At 49.1% G+C, this 24,846-nt stretch overlaps 1 protein-coding gene across 7 annotated transcripts in view; it reads right to left on the bottom strand.

Moving 5' to 3' along the window:
• HTR4 (5-hydroxytryptamine receptor 4) overlaps nt 1–24,727 on the bottom strand; it is an 89,442-nt gene extending 64,715 nt beyond the window's left edge. For 5 of the 7 annotated variants that reach the window (XR_010466058.1, XM_065029487.1, XM_065029488.1 and 2 more), the window contains exon 1: nt 20,424–24,727. The gene's annotated coding sequence lies outside the window, so the exon portion shown is untranslated. Of the gene's footprint in view, nt 1–4,447; nt 13,786–13,805; nt 20,365–20,423 lie in introns of those variants that run through there. The other 2 variants (XM_065029486.1, XM_021301144.2) reach the window with 2 other exon arrangements.
• Between the last annotated feature and the right edge of the window lie 119 nt (nt 24,728–24,846).

Genomic DNA, 24,846 nt, shown 5'->3' on the forward strand with positions numbered 1-24,846 from the left:
AACTGAGACACTGGCACATTCTCCATCCATTTTCTTTCCATCCCACTCAAGCCCCATCTAGTTCCACTCTCTGCCACTGCCGAGCTGCTGGCAACAGAAGAGTTGAGTCATTCTCCAGCAAAACCTACACCCCCATTTCCTGCAGTGCTGGATTGTGCTGCTTCATCATTTGTGACACCTTAGATTAAGCTGTGCCTAGGGTGGCCTGAGCAGTCAGAAAAGCCCATTTCATTTTACCTACAGACAAACACCATACTGTTCTTTCTGCTCTACTGAACCACAGAGGAGGAAGCTGGATATAAAAAAACAAACCAACAAACACACACATGCAACAACAAAAAACCACTATATGCAGTTTCTGAGTCTCTCACACTCTCTGAGAAGAATTGGACTGATCACTGCAGTCCTCGGACTTCACTCTTGTCTTTACAAATGTAAGGTAAACCCCACCCTTTCCCCATCCTGTGCCAGCTTCACCTTTTTAGAGCAGAGGGTGCTGTGCAGTGACCATGACCTGATGCAGCCTCTGACCTCAGTGTAGGTGTCCTGTCAACGTCCACTGTTATTGGGTAACAAAGAGCGGTGGACTGATAAGAAGAATCTCATAGATGTTTGGAAAGCTTGTTTAGCCATCCCACATAAATTGCTGTCCTCACGTTTAGAGTATAAGTTATTGGAAGTACAGGGAGTCATTTACCTTTCATCCAGTATTAGTGATTCCTGATTGAGGCCAGAGAAAGCACTCTAACATAAAGACTACTACTACCTGAAACTGTGATTTCAAGAGGCTCCTCACTTTCTGTAGTGAACCTCTGCCAAATGAGAGCTCTGATTGAATAAAAAAAGCTGTTGCTCAATTCCCACCACATTTCACATTTTGGGTTGTGATTTTTGTCATAATCTTCATCATTATGAGAGAAAAATAAGTTGTTAGCAGAGGCCAACTGGGCAAGATCTTCCCAGGCCACACTGAAGTGATGCTCTGCAGTGGCCGTCACCTCCACCCCAAGATCATTCCTTGCTCATCACTGCAGAGCAGTCCAAAACCCAAAAGTGTTGCAAGAGAAACTCCTGCCCATGAAAGCACTTGAGGAGCAGGAAATTACAGAGTGATCCAAGTTCTTCACTCCCAGATAAAATAATTCCATTTCCACCACCCATTTGTGACAAAGGCTTTGCCCCCTCCACCAGCTCTTCTTGCCCTCTCTGTCACTGCTGTCTCGTTCCTTCCCACCAAGGACAAAGATGATAAGCGGCCCCTCGGTTGTCAGCACAGACAGACTGCCAGGCTGATTTTAACCAAATGTCACTCCAGCAGGTTAAAATACAGCACTTTGCTTAAATGGGGAAAAGTAAAAAGACAGACATGACACATCATCTGAAAAAGAAAAAGGAGTCCAGCTTTAAATAGAAAAAGAGAGAAGAAATGTCCTTTCATTGAAGGGATATTTTACAGAATGGTTCTTAAAACTCAGGGAGAGAGGCTCTGGCTTGACAACCCAAACGCCATGGGCTGAGTTTAACAGGTTTGTGCTCCCGAGGGACGTGGGACCGCAGGGGTCCCAGCAGACACCAGCACCTTGTGCTCGCCCGTCTGCAGACAGACCGGCTGTGCTTCCTTGTCACCCCTGTGCCTTTTCAACCGGACACCAACACATTCGGCCCTTTCCACAATGAAAGTTTAAATTCCATGTCTGAGTGCCAAAACCACACTAACAGGCACCAGAATATGAGGGCTGGCCCCTTGGAAAGGGTACATGGAAGCAGCTGTGCCCACCTGTTCTCTTGGACCAAATATTTACAGCAGTAAAGTTTCTATGGGCTGTTCAAGAGTGACTTTGTTCCAACGCAGAGACATCTGCACAAGATCCTTGTGTACACCGTGCTACGTTTGTATAAGAGGAGAGAAAGCAGCTATAAAACCTGAGAGGTTATTTACTGAGACAGTAGTTTTATGAATTTTCACAACTTGCCGCTCTCACCTTTAGCAATTACCATCGGTTGGTAACCAAAACACTCCCAGTCTTTTCCTGCAATATCAAACCCTCAGCATAGGAAGCCAAGCAAGATATCCAGCATGAGGCTGCCGGTCTCTTTAAACAGCCAAGATACAGTAAGAGATACCAATGAACAAATGAAGGCAAGAAGGGTGGTTGAGTTCAGTAAGTGCATCAGAAGTATGGGTGGAAGCACAGGTGGGTTTCATTTCCATGACACTGTCACAACTGGGTTTGTGTTTATAAGGACAACCCACAATGGTAGTGCTCCTTGACCACAAAGGACATGTGTTTGATTCAAACAGGGATATGACGTTTCCTTCTTGCTCATTTGTCATAAAACTTTCCCATAAATCACTGTAAATTTTCCCTCACTATAAAATACACTTTCCCAACCTGGTGCTCGCTGCAGCTGAGAGCAGCTCTGCACTTCACCCGAGATCCTTGCTTTTACCAATCTTCTAATAAATTACTGGCCAGCATAGTGCCCTCCCGCTGAAAATGAACTTTAGAGACAAGTGGTGGTCTCAGGGCAGAGTTCATTATACCAACAAGAGCATCACAGGCAGTGACCGTCACTTGGTGACAATCCTCTGGCTTACAGCAGCCTAAGGCTCCAGCCTTGTGTTCAAAAAGCTACCCTGCTCCAAAGCAAACAGCAAACGACCCATGGAAAATGCACATTACCGTGGGCATTCACCTTATCACGGAGACACGCTGCTGCGCTGCTCTGGGCTCCGCTTATGGCAGCTGCCGCTGTGAGAAGCCGAGGGAAAGGGCACAGGAAGGAACCATCTCCCCCTGCCACCCAGTGCTGAAATGTCACAGGGAGAGCCCGCAGTCGCTCCCAGCTACCGTGTTTTAATACGCGATGTTATCCCTTGCTTTGCCATCTGTGCAGGCGAGCCTTTGTCACCTGCAAACACAGGTTCCTCGCTTGGATTCCCGTCCTGCCTGCAAAGCCACCGCATCGCCAGGGCCGAGGAGGGCAACCGTGAGTCAGAGCGAGCGAGCAAGCCAGGAAAGATTCCTCATGGTGTTCTGCAGAGGAGCCTCCAAGGCTGCCACCGCACTGCAGGCACCGTGATTCATCCCTAGCACAAGAGGGACCGGGCGTAACTCGCCTTGTGCGCAGTCTTCAGCTCCTGCCCCATTTCCTACACGGCTTATGGTGTGGCGGACACATTCCACTCCCCATCTGGAGGTCACGCACGACTATAACTTTATTGTGTTGGAATAAAATTCCTCTGCTTTATTTTTATTGCTGCTATAAGATGGTTTTGTAGCCTGTGAAATGCAAGCAGGAAATAATCAGCTTTGAAGCCAGGCACTGAGACACGCCACTCTCTGTGTTTATGGTTCTGCAACCCCTGGACTTCAGCAGAAACAAAGAGTCTTTCCTGGCCTGGGTATCTTTGTTTGTGGTAATTACTCGTGTGTAACTATGACTAATAAATCAGTAGGGTTGTGCTGAATTGCATCTTCTGTGATTTCAGCTGTGCAAATGGTTTAAGTGAAGCTTTAGATCTCAGACATTAAATATTCCTTGTTACTTCTCTCTGACCAAACCGATTATTGATGTGAAGTTTTGGGGTGCACCTGTCAGAATACCTTTGCAGCAGAGAACATCTCACAGAGGCTTAGATGGAAATTACAAGCGCTGGTGTGAAAGCCAACAGGGACAGCCCTCACCCCTCCTGCCCAAGGGGGCCAACAGACCTGCTGCGACATGAGCACCACCCCTGCTGGAAAACAACCAACCCCAAACTCTCTACACCTGGGGGGTTAAGACAAATACACTAATACAAGTGTGAAGCTGTTGCCTTCAGACACGTCTGTCTGAGCAAGGGCACTGATCCCACACAGTTTAACTCACTGCATCACATTCACACTTTGGCATCAGCTTTCGTGGCTGGCACAGGCAGAGCAGAGCCATGAGTGGAAACGCCATGAGTCCACAGGACATCTTAGAAAATGAGGCAGAGACAAAACCCCCAGATCCCTGAGCTGCAGATATATGTAACCAACCCAACTGACTCACGCTTCTGCTGCCATTTCTTCACACTCCATTAAAGGATGACAGCTTCTGGAGAGAAAACGGGCTGAGTATGCTCATCTTAAACCTGATCTGCCGCTGGCTTGCTTCAAAAACTTAGTTGAGCAGCAAGCTAAAATGATTCCAGCCCCCAAGAGACCATGCGGTTCTCCAGATCTGCACAAAATACATGAAGTGCACAGCCACCATCTTTCCTGGTTAAGAAGCTGATACCATCAGGGAAAGTCAAAAGGTTAATTAATTAATTACTTTTAAAAAAGACAGAGATGATGCAAGAGGGAATGTGCTATAACACATTCTCAGCACACAAGCTCTGATGTTACCTGCAGAAGAGTTTGCCCCAAATATTTCATAGCAGTAACAGAACTACTTTGAGATGGCTGTGGGTACTTACATCCTGCAGCAATGAAGCGGTGACGTCCTGTGGTGGTGAGCAGAGTGGAACAACCAGAGCACACACTTTTTGGTGAGAGAAAGCAGTTAAAACCACCCCTGTGGACTCAACTCCTGACTGGGATGTTAACTCAGGGTGTGGGGACTCACACGAGCCCGGCCCCAGCTGTGGGCACTGCGGGCTCATCAACCCAACTAGAACCAAGACATGGTCCCATCGCAGAGCAGCAATTTGTTAAGCCAGGCTCAGCCCTGCTGGGCTATAAAGGGCAGCCTGGGGCCATGGGTTGAGCTGGTGTGCCCCTGGTTAGAAAGCATCTTCTCCTAGTGAACTCAGCTGAGCTCAGCACCTCCCAAGATGCTGCTGGTGTTTTCAGCTTCTTTCAAATTGATTACCAAATTACTCAGTCCTTTTCAGGTCATTAAAAGTACAGAAATCGAAATAAGCTCAGAGCTACAAGACCTGGAGGTCGCTCTTTGGTGGGCTAAAGCTGTGAGGCTTACGGCACCCCTGATGGGAAGTGGGATAAGTGAGCTCACAGGGCAAACTGCTTTCAAATGGTTATTTCCAAAGAAAGAATGACAGGACATGCTTTAGGTGGGCTGTGAGTTCTCATCAGCCAGATTTTCCAGGTAAAAAAAGCTGTCCCGATGCTAATTGTGTCTGGCACCAGACACCTGGCAACTGCGAGATGCCATGCAGCTCATGTTCAGTTGTTTCACAGAGAACAGTTATTTCTACTGGCACGCATACTTTGAACAAGTGCATTTTTCAAATTCTGCTCATTTCAGGCTGCTGCTCCCTGAATAATATCCTCAGGCTGGTTTCTGTCAGGCTTTCTAGGATGGGGGGGGTGTGTGGTAACCATGTCCCCCTTTGCGTTGCTAGTGAAGCGCAGGCTTCCCAATCAACTCACTTCAGCTCTGCAGGGAACCTGGAAACCCCGAAAGGGAGGAAGGAACTGAAAATATGGCAGGACTTGAATGCAGAGGGATTCAGGCCTCATTCCTCGTGATACAGGAGGGACTCAGGGATGTGCATCCCACTGAGGATGAGATGTGATGAAGCACCAGTTACCCTGGACCAGCTGTGGGTTATTCTCTCATCCTGCTGCACCATGTAGAAGATGAGCACAACTGCATTGGGCCAAGGCTTCTGCATGGGACACCACGGAGCTACACAAAGAGGAAATGTTCACTGGAGTAAGAAAGGTCATCGTAGCAGCTCTTTCTGTTTCTGAGGAGCAAACAGAAAAGAAAAAGCCAGAGCAGGAATACACAAAGAAACAAATGTGCATTAAAGAGTTTAGACAACATCTAATGCTTTTAACACAGCTGAAAACAGGGAGCTGAACCAAAAAGGGAAGTTGTAACCAGAAGAGAGCGATAACCATCAGGTCAGTCCCGCAGCACAGAGGATCGTCAACCCAACATCCCCGGAGCTGGACACGGGTGGGATGTCACAGCTGGGGCGTGGTTTCAAAGATGCTGCAATGAGAAGGAAGGGGATGCTGGTAGCTGTGGGTACACAGCAAAGGCTTGGAAACAGTCCGCGAACAGTAACAGTTGCAGACAAATCTGTGGGCTGCAAAACAGGTTGGTTTTGAGCATATTGCAAAGAAAATAAATATTAAAAGTTAAGCTGATCAGCTGGAGAATGGAAGCGCTGTTGACCATGATTCAGGAAAAGCAGACACCACCCATAAATACTTCTGTTCTATTTCTGGGAGGCGTATTATGTGGTGATGAACTTTTCCATCCCCACGGATATTAAACAAAATGTTAAACAGCAGTTGGTAATGCTACACGCTTCAAAATTAGCAAGTCCAGACAATGGCATCTTTTTCTTTAAAAGTACTGTTTTAGGGAGCTGGGTAAGGAACTTTACACATGGTTGCCTTGATTTCCAGTGAACTTGGACAATCAGAGTTAAGGAAAAAATGTACAAATATTTTGAAAGAATAAAGTGGATAATCTAGGTAATTATAAGCCTATCAATGCAAAACTGCTCTCCAGCACAATAATAAAATGCCTCATAAAGAATACAGTTCATCGAGAATTAAAGGCAGGGAATAGAATTTGGCAAATCACCGTGAATCAGTGTGCCATCTTGATGTTTTCTGTGGTAATCAACAGCAACACTGCTGAAATAAACTGCTGTATTATCTTACTTCAGAAAAGCGTTTGATTGGTATTACATGAGGTTTTGATAAAGAAGCAAAGATAACACCAACTCTGTACAGGACTCTTGAGCAGAGTTAAACGTAGCACAGTCAGAGGCCTCAAATGTATATGCAAACATGGAAACGCTGCCTAACAACCCTGGGTTTATCATTGTCGCTTGGGAATCTGTTACTGGGGCTTCTGCTATTCAGTTTTTCACCTGGTCAAGGAAAAACCTCTTTAAATCATCTCTCAGGGTTTGCTGGTGACCAAGATCAGGGGGACTGATCTACCTCAGGGGGCAGCATGCAGACACCGAGCAATCTGCACTGCCCACATCCGATAGCCAAGGTGAGGCAACATATTTGGAAGCCAAAATAAAGGCAGTATTTACAGGATGAGGGCAATTTGGCGTTGGAAAGAGATGACTTTGAAAAGGACACGAGGTGCCTGCTCACCAGTGGCTCAATGCAAGCGCCTACTGCCGTTTGTCCTGAGTCATGTAATTGTCAGGAGGATCTTGAAATGAGAAAGCAGTTATGGGACTGCTATAGTGCCTTATTCCATGTTGATATGTAAGAAAGATGCTGGATAGCTGGAAATGCATAGGAGAAAGGCCATGAGCCTTAGGAAAGAACTGGAAGAGATGTTTTTACCATAGGATATTTCTAGCGAGCAATCTATTTAGTTTATTCCAAGAGAGGTGAAGAAGGACTTGAGTGTGTCCTGCAAGCAGGTACTGGACAAACAGGACACTGGTGATGGGAGAATTCTGATAGCAGATGATGTTCTGGAGGCTGAAAGTTGACACCAGGCAAATTCAGACAAGTGAGAAGATGCACATATTTGACTTGCACTGATGACAACTGCTGCAGCCAAGCAGCGCAGCTTGACCAACACACTCCTATCAGGAGGCAAATCTCTGCACGGCAAAATCTCCGAGCCCATCTGATGAAGGGAGAGCAGAAATGGGAGCCGTTCCCACAGTCTGGCTGACGGAGGGGAAAGCCAAAGATGAAACTGCAATGCAAAGGCACTGCAGGAGCATCCAAGGGTGTGAAGATTGAGTCATGTATCCAGACTGATGTGTGTGGCATTTACCTGGTAGTTATTTGCCATCTCTAGTCACTGATTTCAGTCCTTCATTCTTTGAACACAGCAAATCAGTGAGTGGAAGGAAGATTCAGCAAAAAAACCATGAATGCAGTTGAACTGATTGAGGTATTTTCTTTCCTTTCACATATGAATTGCCAAAATCTCACTGCTTGTCTAAGCAAGAGAAACTTCTGATGTTCAGACAATAGAACTGCGGAGAGATGATTTTTAAAAAAAGCAAGAAGAAGGGAAAAGAAAAAATACATATGTAAAATACAGACCTGTGCTTGAAGAACAGGTCTCTCCCCTTTGTAAGAGGAGAGAAAAGAATTACTCCTTTGTACTCCCTGAGACTTCAAGCTCTTTCAGATGAGATTAAATCACTCAAGAGAGCTGTTTGGAGCTTTTGTTCAAGATTTCATGCAACTAAGAGAGAGGCAAGTGCCCCTTCAGAGCCTTGTGTTGCGATAATTGATAGGATAAAGGGAGACAAAGAAAAAGATCTACGTGTTCACAAACAGTCCTAACTGTGCCTGAAAGCACTTGCTTCCCAAACTAATCCCCTAAGGACCCCCAATACTTGCTGACTTACTGGTGGCACTAAGAGGCAGCCAGCTGCAACTGACTCCCTAATTACAGCATGACCTGTTGCTAATTACTGTTTGACTAACGCACCGCTGTTGCATTATCACACTAAATAAATAATATCCACTCCTTTGGCAGTGTTTACAGAACTGATTTCCCATTGAGCCTCATGTAAACAGTCCCCAGTGACACCAGCTGCTCCAGTCAGACCCCGCAAATGAGGAGCCCGGCGTCACACACGGTGGGTGATGGACATGAGTGCCCAGCAAATGTGACACCCACCGCCTTGGCTTCACCTTGCCCCATCCCCATTGCTAAAAACCTGCATTATTATAAGCACTGGGCATTTAATTTTGCTTTTCATGGTAGGAAATTACACCAGGTCCTGCTACAAACGATCCAGAAGTTTCAGTCACTCAGTACCAGTCACTGTCTAATGCAGAAGGGACAGCATCAGCTCCAAGTGTTGGTTGAGAATAGCTCTGATTTTGTCACGCTCGTTACCTCTGAAACGTGTTCACTCGAGGAATTCATGGGCAGCTATCAGATGTTTTCCTGCCTGCTTTTCATCACAGCTCATCGGAAATCGGAATAGAGCTGGGGAAGGGGCAGGGGAGAGAGTCTGAGATGTGATGAAAACGAATCCATCCTTGGAAGAGGAATAGATTTCACCTTTTTTTCCTGCTTATTTTACAGTAAATAAAGAATTAAGGAAGATTGCTGAAAATGTGTCCATTCAGGCAGCAGCTGAATTTCCTGCTAATTGCTTTGGGGTGGCGAGGGGGGAGGGAAAGTGTTGGGACATTACAATAAGCAGTAAGTGGTGTGATTGGTGACTACCCAAAACCTTGTGTCTGCACATACATCGCTAATGAAAGAAATTACAGATGTGTTCTTATAAAAGCCCCCTATTTAGTGAATGATGGCGAACATTAAAAAAAATACAATAATCCACCTTAGAGGGAGAGAGAGAAGTGTAAAGTCCTTTATCTTGGCTGAACAAATAGTGCCCAGGCCCTGCTCCCCAGCTATTCCCTGCACCAGAGCGATGATGCTCCTGCAGCCCAGTACTCTCCCAGCCACCTGCTTGCTGGGAATGAGCATCTCCCACCTGGTGGGGACAGGAGCCAGCCCAGGGCAGACACACCAATAGCTTCTCCAAAGCCCACCGTGAAAAGGAGCAGCACAAAGAAGATTAACCCTCGCCATGCACTAAGTCCGTCTTTGTTTCTCTACCTTCCCAGGTAGCCCTGGGCTCACAGGGTGGGGGAGCTGCCAGGAAACATACGCTGAATAAGCACCAAGAGGTTTTGGATATGCATCCTGGGTGCACTCAGGAAGAAGGCAGGAGTAGCCATGGTTGCAACGCACCCTTCAGAAACACCCATGGCAACCAGCACAAAGTGCCTCTGTACAGGGAAGCAGGAAACACTGAACCAAGACAATCTCCTCCCCGGTTATCTGTATCTTTTGTTTATTATATTTAACCATGCTTTTGATTCAAAGGAATAACACCCTCATGAATAACAGCATCAAAATCATAAGCACCAACTTGGCAAATCCAATAAAACTTCTGATCACCATCAAGTCAGTAGATCACAGAATGAATCACGGGATGTCCTGAGCTGGAAGGGACCCACAAGGATCATCGAGTCCAACTCCTGTCCCTGCACAGGACACCCCACAGGTCACCCCGTGTGTCTGAGGACGTTGTCCAGTCTCTTCTTGAACACTGTCAGGTTGGGCCGTGACACCTCCCTGGGGAGCCTGTTCAGTGTCCAGCACCTCTGGGTGAAGAACCTTTTCCCCATGTCCAACTGACCCTCCCCAGCACATCTCCTGCCGTTCCCTGGGCTCTGTCACTGGTCACCAGAGAGCTCGGTGTCAGTCCTTCCTGTCCCCTTGTGAGGAAGCTGTGACTGCCATGAGCTCTCCCCTCAGTTTCCTCCAGGCTGAACAACCCCAGTGACTCCAGCCGCTCCTCACACAGCTTCCCCTTCAAACCCTTCACCGACCCCGTAGCCTCTTCTGGACACTCTCCAGTAGCTTTATATCTCTTTTACAATGTGGTGCCCAGATCCAGCAAGTAAACCGTTTTTCCCCATGAGTTTTCTTTGTGATTTTAGCTTTCCCACAAAAAACACACTCCACAGAAAACAGACTTTTCCCACAGGAAGGTTCCATTTGTCACTTAAAAAAAAAAGGGGGGGGGGGGGATGCAAAAAAAATACTACCAAGAAAATCTGCTAGGTCTGTCATTTAGTTGTTTCAGCGTCACATTTCTCTTCAGACAGACTATAAACCAGATTCTTAGGCCATGGAGAGAAAAATCAGATGGAGAAGAAGGGCTGCAGAGAGACCCTGAGGAGCTGTTTAATCAGAACCAACTATATTTTAACCTGCTGCAGAGGACATATGGGGATGGAGATTCCGCATCTTCCTCACACTGTCTCCCAGGGGGACCACACGTAGGGATTATTCTAGGCTCTACCCTAAATCTTTCTTGCTGCATTTTATTGCTGTGCCTTCTCTTCCCACTCCAAACAAACACTGAGATCTGTTTATCGCTCTCTTTTCTGCAGTGGGTCCTGTGTCTGGAGAGCAGCACCACAAACGCAGCCCGGAGCCCAGCCTGTCCCAGCTCCGCTCGGCTGCTGCTCCCGGGAGCCCCGCGGTCCCTCCCGCACCCATCCTGCGCAGTGTGCTGGGAGCAAGGGCTCCTTCCCCTGCCTTACACATCGCATTCCTCTCCATGAATGCTGTTACTGTGTTTGCTCTTTTTCAGCATTAATTGGTGTGTTTTGCTGATTCCCTGCTTTCTAACTTTCATGTCCTTTCCCATGCAATACCTTCCTAACAGATCATTCTCCAGCCACTTATTTGCAGTCAGCAATTCCTGCCTAAGCGCATCTCGTCATCAAGTCCATCAATCTTCATGTGAAGATCCTTCCCCAACAGTTGAATACAGCGTGAGTCCTACAGAAAGCCTCAGGAGTGAGATTTTAGAGTTTTGCATGTGATCCATCTTTGTAACCACTCAGTTAGATGGGGGCACTTGGGTGTGATAAGGTCGATCCCCACCAGGGGCTGATCAGCAGCAGATTCTCTGCACCCAGCTCCCGACACGAGACAAGAGCATCTCTGCTGTCTGGGGTATGCAAACCTGTCACCAAGAGCGATGTGCTTGTAGGGACTCCCTGCAAATGTTCACGTTCCATAGCTGAGTTCAGGTGGAGAGATCACACTGCAGTGGCCACTGCACACCCAGCACACCAGTGGAAGTGGCAGATTTCTGCAGACACCGTCAATTCCCCAGGGGAAGCTTGCCATGTGTGAAGGAAAGCTCAGCAGAAACCCGACACAGCGCAATCTTAAAATCTGTTTAGGAAAACCGTCTGTATTTATAATCAAACCTGGATGGATGACTACTGTGGCTTCATGTTCATTCACGTGAGACGCGCACACTCCCGGCAGTGGAAGTGGCATCTTGCTGTTGAGGAGCCCACAGTCTCATCCATAGTTGGTACCACATTTACCATATGGTACCACATACCACGATACCGCATTTACACCAGCCTTGTACTCCATCCCCAGCGCTGCGCTGGCTGGAGGACACACAACACCTAGCACAGCACACGGGCTGCCAGGACAAAAACAACTCCATTTAAGTGTTTTGACAAACTCAGATGACGGAGAGAGGCCATGCAGTGCTTCATGTTTGACAGGGCGCTCAGCATCATCAACCTGAATCTGTCCCCATGTGGGAGCACAGCTTTATAACATGTAACTACGTTAAGACGTAACTTCACACAGAGCTGTCTGCTGCAGAAGTTTGGGAGACAGCGTTGCCCAGACCACGCTCTCCCCTGGACCACTCCGAGCACCGCTCAGGACTGCTGTCATGGCTTAGCATTGCCCACAAAGGCCAGACAGACAAAGAGACGAGTTTACAAGAGAAGAGGCTCCAGATAGTCTGGCAATGTCTCCCCTGTTAACAACAGCACAGCGGAGCAGATAAGGAGCCCCCGCCTTCCTTTCGCCAAGTAGAACAGAAATCCTAATTCACTCACTGTTTAAAAAGTGCAGGGGAGCAAAGGAATTTAAACTTCAGCTAGGTGTTTACTGTCTAAGTAATGCTCTTATAGAAGGACAGCCAGAGGAAAGCTGATGGGATTGAAGACCTTTCCCCACAAAGTCTCCACAAGGGACACAGATAATCCATCTGGCTGTCATAAAAGGAGGGAACTAGGGGAGGCAACTCCTACAAATGCTCTGGGATTTAAATTATAAATAATTTCTGGTGTTGCCCACCCATCTCCTATTCTTCTATTTAATGGGAAAAAGAACATCTACTTAGAAGCAGGTTCCTCCATGAGCTCCACCACCACGCGGTGCACATCCTCCTCTCTTTGCCGAGTGGAGGAGGTCTCCCCGGGACACGCAGTCATGGGGGCATGAAGATCCACCTAAAGTGGGCTGGACATGAAGCCCTGGAGGAGGACAACCCCTTGGGGCCAGCAGGGCTGCAGCTCCCTGGGGAGGCAGAATGCGTCCTCCCATCTTCCCTCTGCGCACCCTCCGCCGTGCTGCGGTCAGCGACCGCGTCCATCCCGGGAGCAACTCGTGTCCGACCCGGCTGCCGGCACAGGGCTCCGAGGGCCAGGATGTCACCACAGGGCTCCAAGGGCCTGGATGTCACCACAGGGCTCCGAGGGCCTGGATGTCACCGCATGGCCCCACAAGGGACCCCTTCCCTGAGCAGTGGGGTGGGAGGACAGGCAGCGACGTGGGGCGGCTGCCCCATGCCGTGCTGCACAGCATCCTCTGCCCAACGCTATTTTTGCCTGGGGTTTGAGCTTCCGTGACGGATGATAATCACTGTGTGCTGTGTTTGCCATTTTTCTTTGCAGATGTCTTTGGGTTGCTTTTCTTGCTGTTGTTGCTTTTAGCTGGGATTTTTAAAGTCTTCATCACCTAAAAATGTTTTCGCGTGCCAGGATGAGAGCTTTCGGTCTCTCTTGGGTTCCCTATTTTTGGATCCTTGATCTGGGCTCTCGTTGCTAATTATTTTGTGTGTTTGTTTTTAAATAAACAAAAGCTGTAAAAATAAATGTCCGGGGAACCAAAGAGTAGTGAAAGATCAGCTGTTTGCTAAGGGAGAGGGATGCGGCTGTGGAAGGGAGAGGAATTGACTGGGAAACGTTGCAGAGCCAAACATCCCTGAGTAGCTCACAGCTCATCTGTCAGGTGGCGATGCTGAGGGGGACGGAGTTCTTGGGATGCGGATAAACACGGATGAGCCAGAGACACAGTCAATCTGCTGCCACCGTTATCATCCTTGCTAATAATAAATAACAGAGCCTGCTCACAGACCACAGTCCCACTCGTCAGCAAAGCACCACGCAGCAGGAACACTTGGCTACTGGTAAACACGCAAAAATCCTATTTACCCTGAAACTACAAAGTAACCTGAGATGTTCTATAAATGAGCTTTCAAAGCCTGTTTTGTTCCTCACCAAGCACATGTTGGTGTCCCTGGCTTGCAGGCTGGGCTCACAGTGATGACTGAACACACACCCTGACACCCAATGCAATGGGGAGGAACCTGGAAACACATGAGATCATAGAATCATAGAATAGTTTGGGTTGAAAGGACCTTCCCAGCTCCCCAGTGCCCCCCTGCCATGAGCAGGGACATCTTCACCAGCTCAGGTTGCTCAGAGCCCCGTCCAGCCTGGCCTGGGATGTCTCAGGGATGGTTCATCCACCACCTCTCTGGCCAACATGGGCCAGGCTCTCACCACCCTCAGTGTAAAAAACCTCTTCCTCATGTCGAGCCTGAATCTCCTTCTTTCAGCTTAAAATCATTGGCATCCTTCTATGAACTAATAATTTACATTGTGCATAGGTCTTCACAGACATTTGCACTCACTTTGCCGGGACTTCATGACAGACTCTCCCCCACAGGTCTCACACACCACGGCGTCTCATGAAGAGCCCATTCTTCTCCTTTCTTTAAGCAGTTACTTCCTTCAGTGGTAATGGTTACTCAGTGGATCAGGGAAATCCTGAACCCAGCAGGCAGAAGAAAGGAAATTCCCTCCTTCCTCTGATTTCCTACTTTCCTGGTTATTTTTAATCACCATTGTGCAAGTAACGCTTGCTTTATCTTATTAAATGTAAATAGTGCAGGTAGGGCTGGTTGTTTTCTTTTATGAGTTATAATAGAAGAGATCTGAGCAATAAGATAATGCAGCCAAGCACAGCGCACAGAGAATCGTGCACTCATAAAAGGCATCTTTGCAATTAGTTTGCAGTCAGTTTCTGTGATTTTCCCTGGACCAGCAAGGCTCTTAAACTCATACCAGCAACAAGATAATTGCTTCGCACTTCACTGACATATCCATATGGTAAAAAATGGGGTGGATTATTTAGCTTGGCTCCTACTGCAAGACTTTGAAAGCTGCAGATGCTGAACTGCATGAGCAATATGAGCGACATGACCTGGAAGTCAGATCCAAGAACACGGATAACTCCAGAATGGAAAGTGGATGAAAGCGAAGAGGAGGAGAGAAAGGAACTTCATCCTCCACCAGCAACTGGCTTCAAGCTACTGGCTCTTACACACTTGCCCAGTGGGTCTCCTCGCCATGGGTCCCATTTCACCTGCACCAAACTCTCACCCACCCTCCTCGGAATGAGGGTAGAGGGGTCATGTCCAGACCCATTCCACTGCACTTCACAAGCAAACCCAGCCCAAAAGAGTCTCCTGTACCTTACAAGTATCCTACAGTGTGCTGACTATTTTCCCTCCTCAAAGAACATGAAATAGATGGATTCAGTTGCTGCCATTCATCAGTCCAAATTAACCCTTCTGCATTTGAACACAGTACTGTGAGCTTTACATGGACGCTATGAGAATGGCTGCTCAGATGCTGAAATGGATAATGTCAAAGTTTACTCATTTCAACGACTTTTAAGCATAAAGGTGGAAACCTGCAGGCAGGACTAGCCATAGTGTAGGTGTCCCCAGGGTGCCAGAGCCCAACACTCGAATGTTCCTGCTGTGCCCCACATACAAAATAAGAGAGGAGGGTATGGGTTAGAGTTTTGTTTCTGAAGACAAAGAATGTGACAAGGACTTATCCTGGGTTCCTGCTGGGAGGGATGCTGTGCAAATCAATGCAGGTAACTGCTGGTTCGGGCAAGACCTGACTGTGCCTCACCCCCCTTTAATGTATGGCACCATACCTGTCTCCATGGGAACTGTAAGGGCAGAACTTGTGTGTGCCATCTCAAACAGAAAATGGGGGGGAAAAGTCAAAGAAAATAAGGACCCTGACAGCAATGCAGCTCTGAGCAAGCGGAGCCCGAGCAGATGGCTGAGCACGTGCCCGTCGTCACCCCACGCCGGCCCTTTGCTCGGCTTCCTCTAAGCTGCAGTGAAGTCCTTGCCCTGCTGCTCTGCCACAGCCAGCGGCAGCGCCGGGGCTTGTGGCCGCCAGCTGTGCCACCACAAAGCGAGCGCTGAACAGCGGCCACCGACTGCAACTTCAGCTTCACAGCGTGTGAGTGCAGACGACTCTCAGAGATGAGACGGGGACAGGGAGGGAGGCAGAGGGAGTGCGGGGATGCAGCCAGGAACAGGTCCATGTGTCAGTGGCACCACGCAGGCTTGATTTTGGAAGGTGCTGAGCTTACACAGAGCTCACTGACTTTAAACAACGTTGTGGGGTGAGCAGCTTTAGACACAGAGATGAGGGCAGGGTGGAGCAGGAGGGGATGAGATACATACAAGGCAGAGCACTGACCACCTGCCTCAGCAATGTGATCTGTACAGCTACAGGGATCTTGGGAGCAAAGGGAAGAACCCAGAAGAAAATGCTCTCCCTGCTCAACTTTGTGCAACAGGTCTGGATACAACCCTGGCTGCACCAGCCAAAACTAAGTCATGGCTCTGTATAACGCAGATCATCTGTGAATAAGCAAACCTGCCTGTCTGCATCGGGACACGGGAAAAACACCCTAGCATCACCAGCACAGAAAGCCAGCAAGTGGCTTTTCATTGTTATCTTCCCATCGCAGTCGGGAGACAGGACCCGGCGGGGCGGCCACTGCGCCGTGCCCAGGGATGTCTCCAGCCCTGCAGAACAGCTGCCACCCCATGTCCACCAGCACACGAACCGCTGGGCAAGTGCACTTCTGCTATTTTCTCTAATTGCTCCCCTAATCACATAAAATTGTCAACGTTCAATTTGTCTTATTACCAGGTAATTTGCTTTCCACCGGGCTTCGCCGGCTGTGTCTCTCACTGCAACCCATGTGTCTGCAGCCACTCGAACGCATTATGGTTGAGGAGGGGCCAAAATTAAATTATTTGTTCTAAGACAAGTAACTCCAATGGAATTACACAACAAGACCAGATTAAAGTCAACTGCTTTGAAAATACTGGTTTTGGTTTCATGTTAGTCGAGAGAAGAAGCACATGGCTCATCCTTCTCCCATCTCCTGACCTACTCGTTAACGCTCCTGTGGGAGGTAATCCACGCTCCACACAAGCTCAGGCAAAGGTTACACAACCACCAGCTTTTGCAGGAAAAAGGCAGCCCTGCAACAAAACACACCAGGGAGAACAGGGAATCCCAGGAACAAGGAGGTTAAACGTGAAAGCCACGAAGCACTTTTCTTGTCTTCCCCATAAATTGCACCACAATGAGGTTCTTTGCAACTTTATGCAGCCTGCCCAGTGTCCACATGGCAGAGACCTCAGGGCTGCAGCTGCCCCTAAGCTAAGTGTGGAGTTTACCTTTCCTGTGGCTTTATTCCTGCACACATGTAAGAGGCAGGAGAAGAAAATATGTTGGTGTTTGGTCCTAAGGAGACCTGAAGGAACTGCCCTGCTTTTCAACCCCAGAAGTAATTAATGCATGGTGAGAAATGATGCCACACACATAAACCTGAAGTGCAGGCCTGAAGGGAGAAGTTGCCATCATCAGCTGAGCCCAGCAGGGTGAAAATGTTGGGGACCAGTGCAGGGCAAGCGGAAACAGGCACCTCTACTCCTCAGCATCCTCACAGTCAGTGTTAAAAACTCTGCTTCCCAGAGCAATCAACTGGGTTTCCAAAGAAATGTCTGTGCCATATAATTTGGTGTGTTGCTCTTCTTAGACTTTGAAGACTTTTTGAGAAACAACCTGAGGAATCAAGCACAGGAACCCTCACATCTGAGCAGAGAACGATCTCTAACCTGGCACTCATGACCATCTTTTTCAGCAAATGGGCTAGGGAAGCCATAAGTGGATAATTAATTAGTAGTTTTCCCATGAGGGAAGATTTTCTTCAACCCTCAGGAGCTTAGTAATCATCATGCCCTGACACGCCAGACGCTACTGTTTCGGCACACTGTCATCCCTGCAGAATTCTCAGTATTTATACCAACGTGCACTGCAGTCCTTGTGCTAGATCCCCAGGCATCTTAAATCAGCATGGCTCCACCACGAAATTACTGAGATTACTGTAAGCCAACCCAGGCGTGAGGCCATCACCCCACGCCGCCTCTCCCCTCCCATACACCAGTAAATGCTGGAAGGACGTCACTCCCCTGCTGTTCACTCAAATGACAGCTTTGGTTTCAAACACAAACCCAAGAGGAATATTTGTGTATTGTGTAGTGTGACAGTTGGATGAGCGAGGCAAGATGTTGCCTCCTTGCACCATCTTGGCATGTTCTCTGTACACTTGCTGCTCCTACAGCGAGGGAGACGGTAGGAAGCACGGCCGGTCCTCGCACAGGACGCCTGCATCCTCACCTTGAGCTCCTTCCTCCATCCCAGTGCACTATGGCACCAGGATCTGGATTGCCCCGTGTCCTCCCCATCTCCCCAGGCACAGCCTCCTGCTCTCTCCAGCCCAGGAGCAGAGGAGCATGGAAAGCAGGAGAGACTTGAGGTGTCCTCTAAAGGAGAGATGGGGAATTCCCATCTCCTTCTCTTCAACATCCCTCTCACCACACCTCTGCCCACAGTCCTGTCCCATATCAAGCTGTATCTCCCTTGCATTCACCTGGCAACCCCTTCTACCAGTTCCAGACCAGACAGTTATCACCCAAAGGACTTAGACCCATGCTGGCTGGCACCTTAACCTGTAGGAGTACCTTGCCCTTTGTCCTGCCTCAGATTTCCTGGAGATAAGGACTACGGGGAAAAAGGGAGCAAATGTGGAAAACTCGTGGCATGCCAGCTGGCTGAGAGAACGGGGAGGAAGGGATGGGGGAGAACCACTGATGGCACTCACTGGAACACAGTTGGCGCAAAGGAGCTGCATGTACGATCTGGAGACTTCCTAGGGGGCTTTAATGAGCCAACAAGCGCAGTTGGTGCACTTGCTCCTCTTAGTTTTAAATCAGTGTTTACAAAGTCTTGGGGAAATTAAACTATTTATGTCTATCCCCAGTAAGAGACTGTTTAAGGAAATAACATAAACATACCTTAGTCGGTAAGTATTTATTATTTAAGCAAACACACAGCTTCACTCATCTGTTTGTTTTTCAATGGCATTATTGGACAGTATTGACGGTGCCGGGGTCAGGCTGGGGGAGGAGAAAGGAAGCAGTGAAGATCTTTGCAGAGGAAGGCTGGTGCTGCTCCTTGCACATCGCAGGAGTTCCCCCTCCTGGTGGGAACACCGTGGGAAGCCTGGCGTCCAGGTCCCCCTGACCCGGAGCAAAGGTGGGTGCACCTGTCGAAACCCTACCTTACCTTCGCTATCCCAAGCAAAAACAGCCCACTGCTGTAACGCAGGACTGGGAAAATTATTCTCACTCAAGAAAAGCTGGGCAGTATTCCCATTAAAAGTATTTTATTTTTAAAACGAAACGAAGTTGTAATGACATCACACACTTCAAAGCACAGTCCAGGCCAACTGCCCCTGCTGCCTCGGAGCTTCAAGCTGGCAAAGCAGGACCCAGCTCCTTCCTCAGTGCCCTGAAGCAGCAGAAACTTATAGCTGTTAAATGTTTTAATTACCCTTCTAGAAAGCTTCCAGGGAGAGACAGTTTATTTTGGAGGTGGGAAATACGCCTCAGGGGGTTGAGGAAATGACACTAGTTTTTCACTCACAGGCACAGCTCTGTCTCTCCTGGCATCAGATCCACAAACTTGCTCCACTCCCAGTACCCGAGTCAAAGCATTTAGACAGGAACAGGACTCCCGCTAACTTTCCTCATCTTCGGAGTAAGTCTGAGCAAGGTCGGTGCTCAGCAGCGATGAAACGCTCAGCTCCAGCAACACGAGCCTGGAAAGGACGCAGAGCTTGGGTAGCTCAGATGTGGCAGGGAAAGCTCTGCACTATGGACCCTGGGACACGACTGGCAGCGCACAGAGCTGTTTCAATCCCCATAGCCCCATTCCTGGCAAACCTCTTCTTTCAGCACCTTCACTCAAGAAAAGTTTCCTGTTCCTGCAGAGTCCGACCAGCCTCTCTGCCCAGCTTTCTCAGTGGCATCAGGCTCCTGCTCTGTCCCAGCTGGAATCATGTTTCTTGCCTTCCTGCGGATCACGACTGACAATTCCAGCAGTTTGTTGAATACCACGAGCTGGACTGATGCAGTAGCATCAAAGCTGGTCGGTACGCACACCGACAGCAAACACCAGTACAAAACCGTTCTACCTGGCCGGTTGTCTGTGCAACTACACAGATATCAACCTCCCCTTCTGCTGCCTCTAGACAAGCAACCTCAGGAGATGTGCCAGAGCTGTAGGCACTCACAGATGCCCACAATCACTGCACACAAAGGCGGACAAGGTTCCTCTCCACCGGGATGCCCGGTTACTACACCAGCCATTCACAACCGATCCGGACACGCGCGGTTCCCAGCGACGCAGCCCCGCGGGAGCGCAGACGGGCACAAAACGGGCGAAGGCGGCAACAAACCCGCGACACCGACTCAACTCGCCGCGGGCGCAGCGCGGCTCCCGGACGCGGTGCCCGCCGAGCCGCAGGGGGCTGGAGCGCGCCCGGGAGCGCAGCCCGACCCCGACCCCGCCACCGCCGGAGCCCCCGCTCTGCCGGCCCGCCCGGGGCAAGGCGCCTTCCGCCTCCCCCCGCCACCTCCCCCCGGCCCGCCGCCTCCTTACCTCCGCCGTGCCAGAGCCCCGCGGCGCACGGCGCGGCTCTCCAGGGCCGCCTCCGCATCGCGGCGGCGGGGCAGGACGGGGCCGACCGGGCCGGTCTCCGGTGCGGTGCTGCGGCTGCTGCGGCGCTGCCTGCCGAGGGTGCGCTGCCCCCGCTCCGCGGCCGCGGTGCAGCGCCCGCCTCCTCCCGCCCCGCCCCGGGAGCAGAGGGGCTGCGCAGCCCCGACCGCCCGCCCCGCACGGCGCTCCCTTCCCCGCCCGCGCCGGGAAAAGTTGAGTCGGTCCCGCCGCGATGCGCCCGGTGCTGCGCGTCTGCCCTCCGCAGGTGGACGGTGGCTCCCCCCGCAGCGCCCTCTCACGCGTCTCCCAAGTTTTTAACTGCGCCCTTGGAGCAGGGCATGTCTCCCTTGGTCCCGGCAACGACTTTCGGATGCTTCTCTCTCCCTCTCTCTCGGCTTGTAAGGCCAACTTCAGGGATTTGTTTCTCTGTTTATTTGTGTGCGAAAATAGCAGAAGGGAAGTGGAGCCCAGTGAAATGTTGGGAGCGCATTTTTCACTTGCGGTATCAGTCCAGTTCCTTTGAAATTATTAGAGCTTTGGCAGCTGAAAATCTGTCCCCGTGACCCTTCACAAACCTCAGTCTTGGCAGAAGCGGACACCACAACTAGCTCATCATCTGAATTTTTAAAACACCTACTGCAATATTGGACTGAGCGTAAAAGCAGGATCTGAGCAGCTCCATCTTTAGCTATGCTCACCTTCTACATCTGTATTTTGTGCCTGGGGCATTTCAAGCTGTACTGCCTTTGTGCAGTTTCTCTTCGTGTAAACATGGGGCTCGGCCCTGACAGCTGCAGGAAGGATTTCTGACTAGACCTGCTTTTGGAATTGAAGTGATATTCTTCCACCTGCCAGCACTGAGCTTCACCCACAGCTCCAGGTTCAGCTGGATTTCCTCCATCACCGGTACCTCGAGGTCTGCATGAGACTGGGCTCCTCCTGTCCTACATGGCTCCATGCTGTGCCCTAAGAAACACACACAACAGCCACTGATGATACAGATAACTCACAAATTGAAACCCAATCCATAGGGCAGGCCCTTTGGCTTGGCCTCTCCAGCTCGATGCAGCCCCTGGCTACAAACATCACGAGATCTGACTCCAAGAGGCAGAGTCTGTTGGCCGAGATCCATGGCATGGCTTTAGGCAGATCCCTGCACTCACACAGCACCTCTCACACTTTGTGGGTCACACCAAGGGATGTCACTTGGAGCTCTTCCGGCTGTCATTTCTCAGAGCAGAACTGCACTGGAATGGGGTGATCCAGAGCACACAAAAATTCAGATTATTGCTTGGTAGCTATCCATTTCATGGCCTATAATCACGATTTAGGTCCTTGCACATCTTCTGTGACGCAGGAGAAACCAGAGCACCCAACAAACTGCAATATATGTTGCTTGCTGACCAGATACAGAACATTTAAAGAAACAAGTGTACATTAAACACAAGTTATTATCAACTTGTTTGATAGGACCCATTTTTTTTAAAGATTAGAAGGTTTTTGGCAAAGATCTTTCAACTTATTTCTCCAAAAATTTGGTGGTACTTTCAGCCTTTTCAGGCAAACGCCTTCCCAGGCTGCCAGGCCTCGTGTTTATTGCATGCATCTGTTCATCACTATAGTAACGGAAAGATAGAGAATGACTTTAAGAAAAGTAAAACTGGGATCATATCCACAAAGAAACACCTTGTCATAGTTTGGATTTTCTCAGACTTGCACCACCAAGGACAAAGTAGATGAGGCTGGTCTGGGTGGAACCGAGAAGGATCATTTTAAAACTGGAAGTTAGAGCATTCCTGAAACAATTTTGTATTGCCTTCATTTTCTTCTCCATCAGAGTAATGCGACCTTCCTGGACAGTTTGTTTTTATAGCCTCTAGCCCCAACTCTAAATCCAGATTTACGTGGTTTGATATCTGTTCACGGAGCAAGAAGCTGTAGCTCCTCCTGACAAGATCTGACTCCTCAGAGCAGCCGCTCAGTTGCCTTCGCTGTTGTTCTGAGTCAGAATCTCCAGCAGCAGCTACTAATGAGCCTGGGAGCATAAAAGGGAAAACATCAGAGTGTGAAGCCCTAAGCCAAGCACGTGCCGCAGTTTGCACATGAGCAGGCAATCAAAGTCAAATGGGTTTGTGCACTTGCCTAGCAGGTGTTTAGATGCTTCACTGGATCGAAGACTGGCAGCACTGTGGGTCGGGATTAAAGCTGCTCTCCCACATCCGTCAAGCCGGAGATTGATGGAGCATAGAAATGAGCAGTCCCCTTCCTTCTGGCACCGCAGCGGACTCCTGTCCCAGTCACAGAGAAACGCGCTGACAACCTGAACGTGGAAGACAGACTGAAAATTTGCACTCGAAGAAGGGTCTTAACACCTTAGGCCCCGTGTCCCCAGCCGCAGCAGCTGGAGCCGGGTAAACCCCGCACTGCTGCTCGGGGTTCGGTTACGTCCCGCTGGAGGACAGGGCAGCGACCCCAGCCTGTGCTCACCCATTGCACGAGCAGCGCTGGTTGCGCTGGCCCTGCCACCCCATTTCTCACCTCCTGACCCTTCGGTGCACCCGTAATGCCAATATTTGGAGAAGACTGATATTCTACACCACAAGCACCAGGTGTATACACAGCCATTTCTCCACCCAGGCAAACCGTACCACAGCAGAGTGTTTTTCTATCTGCACAGTGGGCCGCATGGATCGAGAGCCAAGGGAGTCATTCCCAGAGGCTTAAACAAAAATGAGCCCCTTGTGTAAAGATACCCGCATGCAAGCAGTGCCTGAGCACAGCAAGGTTGTCTGCCACCGCTCCTCCGCAATCGGATCCTGGCTCTCTTTTTGCTTTACCAGGTGCAAACCATGAAGTGGGGAATGGCTTTTGATGCACGGAGGAGGCAGAGGGTGAGACCCTTCCATCGCTGGCTGTTTATGAACCCCAAGAACAGGTCAGGCTGAACCCCAATGCTGCCATCAGTTTTGGTCGTATTACATCACACCGCTTTTTATTGCAGATTCCCCTCCAGGATTATCAAAGGGTTTATTCAGCCTAAATAGGATGCCTACAAAAAAATAATTACATTTTTAAATATAAAATTGGGAAAGGATTAGAGAGAGAGATAAGGCAGTGGCTTTTTCTTCTTTTTTTTCCCCCCCTTTTCCTTTCTTCCTTCTGTAACAATAATAAAGCCAAAGATCCAGTTGAGGAAAACGTGGCTGGGTGATTCATCAGGACTGAATCACAGTCACTATGCGGTGGAATTCGCTGCCTTCGCTCCCGCAGTGGTAACTCCATCGCTGCTTTAGATCACTGGCTGTGCTTTCAGGCACGGATTTAAGACAGAAAGAGATAAAACCAACTTAACAGAGTGGCTTTTTGGTGTGCGCCATGTGTTCCCTTTGAACACAGCGTGGTCTCCTTTGCCCAGTTGCGTGGGATGGATTTTATTAAAAAGAGAGCCTGGATAAATTAAGTTTCTTAGGGTTATACCTGCTGGTAGATCATGCAGTCCGCCCACTCTGCTGGGGAAGAACTTCTTTCTTGCTATTCCATTTTAAATGCAAGCTCCCCTGCTGTCACTTGGAGGTCACCTCTGCAGTAAGAACACTGCCTGGGCCACAGCATCTATCGGTACCCAGACTTACACTGAACAGTCCAGATATTGAAGCTGAACAGCTTGGATTTCTCAGTGGTTTGGGTCCCAGTCCCTTTTACAAGGCAAACTATTGCAGAGAGGTGAGGGAAGAAGAAAATTCTGGTCTACATCTGATTTACAGCAGCAGCTGATTCGGTGTTCATCCTTACTTAGAATTATGTCTCATTGTCATCACCACCTCCTTTCTTTACATTATTTGGTCCAGGGAGCGCTCTGGATGCTGCAGCATTGCCATACATCCAGGTTCCCAGAGTCGTGGTGAAAGTGCTCAGCCTGAGATAGGTTGGGAAGCAGTTCGAAACCAAAGTGATCACAAAAAGGGGGGTCACACTAGAGATACCTAAACAGACAGCCCTTTAAACAATCAAAATCTGACATTTGTGGTAGTAAATCTCACTGCTTGTAAAGCACTTCGATTTATTCACCATACTTCATTTATAACACTACCCAGATATATGAATCTAAAATGCAGTTTAAGGCAGGTCTGACTTTCAGCTTTAAAGGAGAACATTTGCACTCATTTCAACAGTGGATCTATGACTGTTCATAATACAGACATTGTTAATTCAGGTTTCATCTGAAGGTTGCAAAATGATTTTAAAATAATGGGTGGCTTGAGCTGTCTTGCGCACAAACCTTTCTATATCAATCACCCAGCCCCAGCTTTTGAATGGCCAGAGATGTGTAAGACCATCTACCCCGTCCTGGTTCCAGTCATTAGAG

Source organism: Columba livia, chromosome 14 (genome assembly GCF_036013475.1).
Source record: "Columba livia isolate bColLiv1 breed racing homer chromosome 14, bColLiv1.pat.W.v2, whole genome shotgun sequence".
Classification (NCBI taxonomy): domain Eukaryota; kingdom Metazoa; phylum Chordata; class Aves; order Columbiformes; family Columbidae; genus Columba; species Columba livia.